Here is a 12,285-nt window from a genome sequence, read left to right as displayed (position 1 = left end):
GATCAAAATAAATCTTTTCGTACTAAGCTATTACGTGTGAATCTTAACTACTCGGTTAGTTCATGTTATTAATATGCTTATATAACTAATAGGATATTCAGTGAATGCACCGAGCAAAACGTTCACCACCTTTCATACGTTCACCACCTGTAACTCGATCAAGACATCTAGCCAATATTGCCGCCATTGATTTTTCTTTAGAATCATCATCTAGTCGACCAAGTACTCCAATTCAAATTTCCAATAATCCATTTTTTGAACCCAACCTCACAATTGAGAACCCGGAGGATATTCAAGGACAATTTAGAGATCATGAACCACTAATCATTCCTCCTGAACTGCAAATCATACAACTAGATATTGTCGAGGAAGAAATCATTAAATCAAAATCCTCTAGTGATTCAGATTCAACAAATTCAATCATTGAAAATCAAGAACCTCTAAGTATGGAAGATCGAATGAGAGCTACACGCACTGGCCAAGGTCATGCCATTACTCAACCAGATATTAATGTGCCAGATTATGAAATCAAAGGACAAATCCTACACATGGTAACTAATCTGTGCCAATTTAGTGGTACGCCGAAGGAAGATCCAAACGAACATCTTCGTACCTTTAATAGGATCTGTACTTTATTTAAAATCAGAGAAGTTGAGGATGAACAGATCTATCTCATGTTATTTCCCTGGACTTTAAAGGGAGAAGCCAAAGATTGGTTAGAATCGTTACCTGAAGGGGCGATTGATACATGGGATGTTTTAGTTGAAAAATTTCTTAAAAGATTCTTTCCGGTATCTAAAGCCGTGAGACTTCAAGGAGAAATTGTTACGTTCAAGCAGAAGCCAAATGAAACTCTATATGAGGCGTGGACAAGATTCGAGAAGTTGTTAAGAGGATGTCCTCAACATGGTTTAGATACTTATCAAATAGTACAAATATTCTACCAAGGATGCGACATTACTACACGAAAAGACATCGATATAGCAGATGGTGGTTCCATTATGAAGAAAACCGCAACTGAAGCTTACAAAATTATTGATAACACAGCCTCCCACTCACATGAGTGGCATCAAGAAAAAGACATCGTTAGATCATCTAAAGCGGCTAGAGTAGATTCTAGCCATGACTTTGATTCTATTTCCGCGAAGTTAGATGCTTTCGAGAGACGAATGGTAAAGATGACTAAAGATATTCACACAATACAAATTAGTTGTGAGCAGTGTGGAGGACCACATTTGACAAAAGATTGTCTCAGTATTGAACAAACAATGGAACAAAGAGAGAATGTTTCATATATAAATCAAAGGCCTGGAAATAATTATCAGAATAATTATCAACCGCCAAGACCAAACTACAATCAAAATCAAAATTATAACCGAAATGTTCCATACAACAACCAACAAGGTCCTAGCAATCAACAAGTATCTAATAATACTTACAACCAGCAAAGACCTATTTTTTCAAATAAACCATCACAAACCGATGATAAAAAGCTAAATTTAGAAGATATGATGTCGAAGCTAGTTGAATCTCAAACGCAGTTTTTCACATCTCAGAAACAAACCAATGAACAAAATGCTCAAGCATATAGAAATCAACAAGCTTCAATTCAAAATCTGGAACAAGAAGTAAGTAACCTAGCAAGGTTGATCGGTGAAAAAAAACCGGGGAGTCTACCGAGCAATACAAATGCTAACCCCCGAAATGAAACAGCTAAAGCCATTACCACAAGAAGTGGTATCACACTTAAACCACCTGAAATGCCTGTAATTTCTGATGACTCTATTCCTACTACACAGGCACCACAGTCTGAGCAAGATAAGGAAAAAGAACCGGTAGTTGAAAAGGTTAATGAAGATAACACAGTTAAGGCAAAGCCTTATGTTAAACCATACCAACCACCGCTTCCTTACCTGAGTAAAATGAGAAAAGAAAGACTTGAAGCCGAGCAATCTAAATTCTTGGATATGTTTAAACAAATAAATGTCAACCTTCCTTTCATTGATGTGATTTCAAGAATGCCAAGATATGCTAAATTCTTGAAAGATCTAATCACAAATAGAAAGAAAATGGAAGAACTCTCGGCTGTTACTATGAATGCTAATTGTTCTGCAGTGCTGTTGAATAAACTACCAGGAAAATTATCAGATCCAGGAAGTTTCACAATTCCATGTTTTCTGAGTAGCCTTAGTTTAATAGAAACATTGGCAGACTTAGGTGCTAGTACAAATTTAATGCCATATTCACTATACGCTGAACTAGACCTTGGAGAATTGAAACCAACACGAATAAGCATACAACTAGCAGATCGATCAGTAAAATATCCTAGAGGGATAATGGAGAACATGCTAGTTAAAGTTGGTACTTTAGTATTTCCAGTAGACTTTGTTATTCTGGATATGGAAGAAGATTCTCGAGTTCCTCTCATATTAGGAAGACCATTCTTAAACACGGCTAAAGCAATAATAGACGTGTTTGGTAAGAAACTGACCCTAAGTATAGAGGACGAGAGTGTTACCTTTTCTGTTGATAGAGCCATGCAACAACCGCAATCTGCAGATGATACATGTTATTATATTCAAACTATAGATTCACATGCAGAATTGTTACAAGAATTTCCAGAGTTAAAAGGAACAGGAGAATGTTCTTTAGGAGAAGGAATTGAACCAATTGATGAAGCTGAAATATTAGCCACACTCATGGCTAATGATTACGAACCAACAATAGAAGAACTTCAAATGCTAAAAGAGGAAGACAGATATCGATATAAATCATCGATAGAAGAACCACCGATATTAGAGTTAAAGCCACTTCCAAACCATTTGGAATACGCTTATTTACATGGTGAATCTGAATTACCTGTAATAATATCGTCTTCTCTTACGAAAAATGAAAAATCTCAACTCATTTCTGTGCTAAAAGCTCATAAACCAGCTATTGCATGGAAGATTCATGACATTAAGGGAATAAGTCCTTCGTATTGCACACATAAAATCCTTATGGAAGAAGGTCATAAAACATATGTGCAACGCCAACGAAGACTAAATTCAAACATGCAAGATGTTGTTAAGAAGGAAATTATTAAACTGCTAGATGCAGGTTTAATTTATCCAATCTCTGATAGTCCATGGGTAAGCCCAGTTCAATGTGTACCTAAGAAAGGTGGCATGACTGTCATCACAAATGAAAAAGATGAGCTTATTCCTACTAGGACTGTAACGGGATGGCATGTTTGTATTGATTATAGAAAACTAAATGACGCCACCAGAAAAGATCACTTTCCCTTACCTTTCATTGATCAAATGTTGGAAAGGTTAGCTGGAAATAGTTACTATTGTTTTCTTGACAGTTTCTTCGGATACTTTCAAATTCCAATCGCACCCGAGGACCAAGAGAAAACCACATTCACGTGCCCTTATGGTACTTTTGCTTATAAACGCATGCTATTTGGACTTTACAACGCCCCTGCAACCTTTCAAAGGTGCATGATGGCAATTTTTCACTACATGATAGAAGAATGCATGGAAGTTTTCATGGATGACTTTTCAGTCTTCGGTGATACTTTTGAAACATGTCTAGTTAATCTTGAAAGAATGCTTATTAGATGCGAGCAATCAAATCTAGTAGTTAATAGGGAGAAATGCCATTTCATGGTTAAAGAAGGCATCGTTCTTAGTCATAAAATTTCAAAGGAAGGAATTGAAGTGGATAGAGCTAAAGTAGATGTAATTCTTAAACTTCCACATCCCACCAATGTTAGAGGAGTTAGGAGTTTTCTAGGGCATGCCGGTTTTTACCGACGTTTCATAAAAGATTTTTCTAAAATTGCCACTCCTATGAATAAACTCCTAGAAAAAGATGCTCCATTCATCTTTTCGGATGAATGCATCAAATCTTTTAATATTCTTAAAGAAAAACTCACTAATGCACCGATCATGATAACTCCAAATTGGAATCTGCCATTTGAACTCATGTTCGATGCAAGTGATTTTGCAATGGGAGCCGTTTTAGGACAAAGGATTGAAAAACGATTTCAACCTATTTATTACGCTAGTAAGACGTTACAAGGAACACAAACAAATTACATAACTACTGAAAAAGAACTCCTTGCAATTGTCTTTGCTTTTGACAAATTTCGTTCATATCTTGTTCTAGCTAAAACGGTGGTCTATACTGATCATTCTGCTCTTAGATACCTATTTTCAAAACAAGATGCCAAACCACGATTAATCCGTTGGATCTTACTCTTACAAGAGTTAGATATTGAAATCCGAGACAAAAAGGGAGCATAAAATCTCGCCGTTGATCATGTTTCTCGTCTTGAAAATCCCGAATTAGAAGTTCTAAATGAATCGGCTATACAAGACAACTTTCCTGATGAATATCTATTGAAAATCGATTATAATGAAATTCCATGGTTTGCAGACTATGCAAACTACTTAGTATGCGGATTTCTTAAAAAAGGGTTGTCGTACCAAAAACAAAAGAAATTCTTTAGTGATATAAAACACTATTTTTGGGAAGATCCACATTTATTCAAAAGTTCTCCCGATAGAATAATACGCCGATGCGTATTCGGAGATGAAGCTAGTCAAATCTTAAACCATTGTCACACAGGACCAACAGGATGGCATTATGGGCCTCAACTTACAGCAAGAAAAGTTTATGACGCTGGATTCTATTGGACTACAATTTTCAAAGACGCACACCTTCTTTGTAAATCCTGTGATGCTTGTCAAAGGGCCGAAAAAATAAGTCAACGTGATGAAATGCCACAAAATGTCATTCAAGTATGTGAAGTATTCGACGTTTGAGGTGTTGACTTTATGGGTCCATTCAAGCTATTTCCTGGAAAATTGAAATCAAGATGGTCTGGACCATTTATAGTCAAAAGAGTTTTCCCATATGGAACAATAGAATTGATAAATTCAAATGGGATTGAATTTAAAGTTAATGGTCACAGAGTTAAACACTATATTCATGGTCTGAGGGAAGTTGACAATGAAGTTAATCATAATTTCACCACCCAAGAAAACCCTCAGAATGAAAACATAAATATATTATCAACGACATATGAAAAACCAAAATTGGAAAAAAGAGAGGCTTCAAATTGGAGCAATGAAGAAGAATTTCTATATAAACCTCCTATTCCAAGAAAAGGGGTAAAATGTGAACAAGAAGTTCAAGTAGAAGTGAAAGAACAAAGAAAAGATCACCCAGAAAAGGGTAATAAACCAACTCTACTTACTAAAGTAGGAGACCCAGGGGAATTTATCATTTCTTACTTGCTTAATGATGGTATTATATATAATGGGCTCGCAGATTTAGGAGCAAGTGCAAACGTTATGCCTCTTTCCTTATACAAAAGATTAGGTGTGGGTAAATTAAGACCAACTAGAATAGGTGTTCAATTATTTGATCAAACCATTAAACACCCAGTTGGAATAGCCAATAATTTACTTGTTAAAGTGGGAAGTTTGACCTTTGTTGCAAATTTCATAGTTATTAATATGGAGGAAGACCTTGATATTCCTCTAATTTTAGGTCTCCCATTTTTAGCAACCACCGAGGCGTTCTTTAATGTTAGAGAAGGTAGAATGACACTTATGGTAACAAATCGGTCACCTTTGTGAACCGAAAGTTTAGATTTCCACCAACCAAAACTGTTGAACCAATAAAAATGCCTAAGTGTGGGGAAGATGAAGAAACACCTAATGATAACCCGATAACAAAGAACCCCGTTATTGATACGAAATTAGATGAACCCGTTTTTAACAGTTCAATGAAGAAATTTTATAAATGGATTCAAGATGCTAGGATTAAGGGGAACTTTAAGTTATGTAACTGATTAGTATCCAATTTGTCGCATAAAGAAAAGGCGATGTTAATTGAATTTGTAAATGTTACAGAGGAAATCAACAAATGGCTTAAAGGAAAAGTCAGAGATATGAAAGTTGTTGATGGTCCAATTGAAGTTAATAATGAAGATTAATCACAATTTCGATACCACGGCTAACTAAGTGTGGGAAGATTCAAATTTTTTTAAGATTATGAATTTCTGTTAGAGTTAGATGTTCTGTTTTCATGTAGTTCTCGAAAATGGAATCCGAATGGTCTTTCCCTAGCAGACCCTAAAGAATTAGTCTTCTCCCTCCATTCTGAATTTTTATTTCTTTTAGGTTTTACGAGATGAAGAATTCCTTTGATCTGAACCATGGTCTACTACTACATGCTATGATTACTAAACGTAATAATAACATCTTCCCGAGTGAACTGGTATCATTCATAAGAGGCAAAATGGACGAAGTGAGGAAAGAACTCAGGAAGAATCATCATAAGACACATTTTGGTAAAGGAAAATCAAAATTAGCAACAAAAAGAAGAGCATGACACCTTGAAAGATGTCATAAATGCGGAAAATGGTCACACGAAGGGAAATGTTTGAACAATCAAACACATTCCAATACCGAGTTCGTTACTCTATGCAGAGAAGGACCGTTCATATGTTTAGAAGAAAAGTTATTGAAATTTAGAGGTTACGCTTATGTAGCTATGGAAAACCAAATCGAATGACTCTCATATGAGTCGACTAAAGCAGGTCTCTGAGAATTCTATCTCATAGGTAAGTATGTACAGTTTTTATTTGTTTTTATTTATTTTAACCTTTTGATAATAAATGCTGAATCGTTCGCTATAAAGTATTAAATTGATATTCAATAAAATTAGGTATGCGAAACCGAAATTATTGATATCGTACAAAAATTTAATGCATCACTGCAAAATTTACCGTTTATTCATAAGGTATAAATATCTTTAATCAATCAATTCAAAATATTTCAGAAATTCGTCAGGAGTAAAACTAGGTAATATAGCCGAAATTACTTTACCCAAAAGAGGGACGCATATTTTTGATAATATTTGATTGATTAAAGTGGGATAAAAGACCAAAAAGATTTTTATTTTTATTTTTACCTTGTTTTTTAAAATTAATATATAACTATATTATTTTAAATGTAAGTTTGAAAAAGTAATAATATTTATATGAAATTTTATGCATTTTAAATTTAAGTTTGGTGTGAATTTAAAAACAAAAATGTACTTTATTTCATTAAGTTAAAAAAAATTGATTTCTAAAATTCGTCGTGAGTTGAAGACTAGGTCGTTGAACCGAAATTGCTTTACCCAAGGGCGGGACAAGAAATTTTATTATCATTATTTTTTAATTTTTATTGATCTAAAGTATGCCAAAAACATTAAAAAACCAAAAAAATCTTTGCTTTTAAAACGACCGCTTTAAAATGACAAATTTTAAAATTTTGTCGAGGGACGAACTAGGTAAACGTACCGAAACGCCCTCAATCTAAAAAGAAACAAAATTTTAAATTAAGTAATTATTTGTTTTATAAGTTAAAGTTTTTATATAAAAAAAATTAGGGAACCCATGCGATCGCATGGGATTTACCCTATACCACCATGCGATCGCATGGACTAAAAAAACTGGACAGATTCAAAAGGCAGTCGAGCTGCTCTCTGTCTCCCCACATTTACACACACATTCACGAACAAATACACACATAATCACCTCAAATCTTCAATTTTTTTATCAAAATCAACCAAATTTCTTGCTATAATCTGCTCTAATCATGCGTTTGTTCAGAAGCTTTTCAAAGAAGGTATTGATTCCACCCCTAAAACTCTTTAAATTCGAATTATAGTGTTCTTGAGTAAATTTTTACCCAATTTAATTTTGATAATTTCTAGCTTAATTAGAGTTAAATTGTTAGTATATTATGCTTGTATAACCTAAATTGATGCTATTTGTCATGATTTGAAGCCTTAAACTTCGAAATTTTTAGAAATCTAGGGTTTGTGTTCTTGAGCAAATTGGGGCTTTTTGATATAAACAGGTTATGGCCGATTTTTGTAGTGTAACATGTTTAGGTTGCTAAATGATCCAAACTTTGATCCTAAACATGATTTTTGAACATCAAAGTGGACTTTTTAAGTCTAAAATTCATGAACTTGATTATTTTGATATGAATGCCATTTGAAACTTGTTTAATTGCTGGTAATGGTTATTTTAACATGTTATTTGAGTTGAATGCTTATGAACTTTGTATACATTTTCATATATGCTTATTTGAAAAATTGTAGAATTGATAAAAATATGAAAATGAGTGTAAGTTTAATATGGATTAAACATGTTATTGTAATTGTTTTAATTTGTTATTTTGCTAACACTAATGCATATTTGGATGCACAAATTTTGTGTTTAATGTGTTTTGCAGAGAAATACAGATACGGATGGTGCATCATCGTCTAGACAACCTGAACAAGAACCTGATCAAGAACCGCAACCGGAACCACAACCTGAACAACAATAACATTATGATTAACACGTGCCATACTATGAACCAGAACCACAATTTTTTATTGCCTACATAATATTTCCTGTTCACCATGTAATAGAACACTCAAGAATTCATGAACAGGAGTTACATCCCAATCTAAGATTTGATAGAAGCTGGAGAGATAACCCAAAGTACCAACGTAACAAATTTAAGCTTTGCACCAAAAATGTGGAAATACCAAGGGTAACAGATTAGGAGCCTTTGGAAAGGGTCAATCTAGCTAACTCAGTTAGGCTATTACTAATCCAAAGGTATGGCAACTCTTCTTTTCCTGATTGGGAACGTTTATTTACCACTCGTAGGCATGTATATAAGGAGCTAATGAGTACTATAGCCTTAAATAAGGATGTAGATAGGTTAGACGATAAGACTTTTCTTAGATTTTTAATTGGAGGTAGGATGTACAGGATGTCTATGATAGACATGGCTAGAGCTTTACAGATTTACACCCCCGCTGAATTATTATCACCTAATTGTACAGCTTTAATTTATCAAGGTGAGAGGGTAGATAGAGATTTTGACGCTAACGCCATATGGAGGCGTATGTCAAATTTTAATGTATTTACATGGGGAGGAAGACACTGCTATTTAGATATTAATAAGGCAGAGCTTCGCATAATTCATAGATTTTTAGCAAACTCGATTACACAAAGAGGTAGAAACAAGGAGAAAGTGACCCTAAACGATTTATTCTACCTTAAGTGCATTCGAGACACTAGAGGCTTTGTTAATATCCCCTACTGTATTGGGTATTATTTGTCCAAAGTTGTGGAAGGTATACAGGACGGGAGAATAATAGGAGGAGGAATTTTTGTTACTCTCATTGGAGAGTATTTAGGTGTAGATAGGGAACACGGGGGTCCAATGATGGTGGTTGAGGAACAAACCGATACTATAGGTTTACAAGTTTATCAAGGTGCAAAGGTACTAAAACAGAGGCACAATATGCCAATACCATATCAAGGCACCCATCCACAGGGAGAGAGGGGTTCGGATGAGAAGATGGAGGAAGCAGATGACATTAGGGATGTCATTAGGGATAGTTATGCTGATGTCTTCCAGCATGTAGATGAGGTGGAAATGAATAACCAGGCTAGGCATCATCAGTATGAGCAGTGGAGATCCGCAAATGAGTATGAGCAATCCAGGTAACGCTAACACGATAGCTGGTAAGTTCATCAGTACCAAATCATGAGCCAGCTATCATATCAGGTACCACATAACTACATCCAGACTCGGCCTGCTTTTTATCCACCACATCAGCCCGACATGCGACCACCCTTTAACCTGTACGACCCTAATCAAGCCTATCAGGACACCTATCACCAACCATGGAACCCGAGCGATGATATGAACTGGAATCCCTATCCAAATCAATAGTGTTCAACAATTGGTGATTTCTTATCTTTTATTATTTTTATCTATTTATGTTAAACATTTAACATTTTGATACTTTTATGTAATGTTTAACATTTTTATTATTTTGTACTAATATTTCATTTTTGTAAATTGAAAGTGGGATATTAAGTCCCATTTCAAAATACCATGCATGTTTATATTTGTATTGTATGTATTTTATCTCATGTACACAACAGGGTAAAACAGCGCATTTTCAAAAACTGGCAATAAGTTCAGCAAAAGCAACTAATTTTGACAACAAGACGAAAAATAAATGTGATATAACAACTGCAGGAATGAACAAATGATGTGCACCATTTATCATTCAAACAAACAACAATATGTTTGGAAACTTTGGTAAAATTTAATCATTTTTTTACGCTAATCACCCTCAATAATTTAAATTGTTACTAATTTCTTGCAAATGATGGCATTGCAAGATCTTAAGTGTGGGAAAGGATTAAATTCTTTCGGTTTTAATTTTTTTTTTTTGACTTATACACTTGGTTTAATAGCCACCGTTAAATTTACTAGTAACGCAGTAGTTGTATTAGAATCTAGTGCTCTCTGATAATAAAGAACAGCCCTAGTCTTATATACTGACTACCCACTTCTAGTAAAATTTTTAATTTTTTTTTAACTAAATGAACTCAAAATCATGTTTATACATATTTATGAACGATAAAACTAGGTGCTAACACTGAAATTATTGTTACCTCGAAAAGGACATAAACTGAGAAACAACCCAAAATGCTTGAATTCATTTAAAATGGAATAGAAGAGAATAAAAAGGCAAAGAAAGAAATATAAAAGCCAAGTGTGGAAAAAATTTACCAAGTTATTTAAATCATATATCACAAATTTTTGTACAAATAATTGAAGGTACTTTTGTTTTGGACGATTTTAATCAGTTTTACCCAATTTCTTATAATATATTTGAAAGAAATGTGCCACTTGATTTAAAAGAAAGTAAAGTCTTCCGAGGAAAAGATACGCGCTTCTTGATTTCAGTCAGGAAGTTGTCATCCAGACCAGTTGTAGAGTCTACGAAAAACCTTGAAAAGTTTTCTCGAAAATCAGCTGGAAATCCACGGACCTCAGCATCAAACAGGGTCGCCAAGTGGTCAGACTTATCCTAACCATGAGAGGATCTGTCTCGTACAATGGGGGGGCACCATACAAATTAGCTTATAAGACTAATGAATCAGATCCCAGAAAGTATAATCTACTTAAAGATTAAAAATCAGCTTTTAAGCCTGATATTACTCAATCCTTTGAGATTGACCTTAAAGATTGAGAATTCAAACTCATGGAATTCGATGATATCTAAACTCGAGCTTGAACGAGAAAATATTTTGATCAAATTACAAACCGATTTGTTTTCTGAAAACCCATTTTCAATGCGTTCATTACCATTGAACGTAAAATCTTAGGAATTCACCTGGAATTCATTAGGTCACCTGAACCAAATCGGGTGTCAACCGTAAGAACGATGGTTGCATAGCATGGTCGAAGACAGGACCTTGTGCCAGACCGAAAAATTATAGGGTGATATTTACTAGTGCTCCTACAAAGGATAGTAATTACATCCTACACGTTATGGACCATAATCAAAAGCATGTCATTAGACATTGCCTTAACAGTTGCTTGTTTAACGCTTTCCTTTACAACCGGAAGGTAGTTTACTGAAAGGTAATATACGGAACAAGTATACTGGACGTGTTGCTTTCCTAATACAAGGTTAGCAAGTGGGTGACAAAAAACCGCAAGTTTTGAGCTAAAATTTCCAAATCTGAAACTCACAAAACCCACAAGAATATTTTGCAAATACCGGTGAAGGGTTATTCCGAAAAACTTATCTAGGGTAAAAGCTATATTGAATTTTCAAAAGATCAAATATTTTCATAAAGATCCAATTTCCTAAAGGATCTAAATTTTTATAGTCATGTGAGACTGTAAATCACAATGTTACTACCATTGTTCATACCGCCGTATTAAAATCACTGATGTACAAAGTGTGAAGAATAAAGAAGTGACTCTAGTAAAGTTATATTCAAGTTCTATATTGCTTGAGGACAAGCAACGCCCAAGTGTGGGAATATTTGATAATGCTAAAAACGAACATATATTTCATAACATTATCCTTCAAGAAAGACAAGCTTTTGGTTGCAATTGTTCTATTTACAAGTGATATTCGTTTAAATAATAAAAGGTAAAGAAAAAAGATAGATTCGATGATTTGAAGACGCAAATGACCAAAACACTAAAAAGTACAAAGTACAATCCAAGTGGTTCAATTTATTGATGAGAAACGTCTAAAAGTTACAAGAGTACGAGCAGCGAAACGCAAAGTACAAGATATTAAATTGTACGAAAGGACGTTCAAAAATTCAGAACCGAGACATGAACCAACTATCTAAAATTACAAGTCAACTATGCACAAGAATATAATATAATATATATATAATTATATAAA

At 34.3% G+C, this 12,285-nt stretch overlaps 1 non-coding gene across 1 annotated transcript; it reads right to left on the bottom strand.

Moving 5' to 3' along the window:
• Positions 1-806: 806 nt before the first annotated feature.
• Positions 807-913, bottom strand: LOC139873912 (small nucleolar RNA R71). The gene has a single exon (XR_011767623.1). It is a non-coding gene; the product is annotated as a small nucleolar RNA R71 (small nucleolar RNA).
• Between the last annotated feature and the right edge of the window lie 11,372 nt (positions 914-12,285).

The sequence above is a fragment of the Rutidosis leptorrhynchoides genome, chromosome 10, assembly GCF_046630445.1.
Source record: "Rutidosis leptorrhynchoides isolate AG116_Rl617_1_P2 chromosome 10, CSIRO_AGI_Rlap_v1, whole genome shotgun sequence".
NCBI classification, from domain to species: Eukaryota; Viridiplantae; Streptophyta; class Magnoliopsida; order Asterales; family Asteraceae; genus Rutidosis; species Rutidosis leptorrhynchoides.
This window is presented reverse-complemented; position numbering and strand designations above follow the sequence as displayed.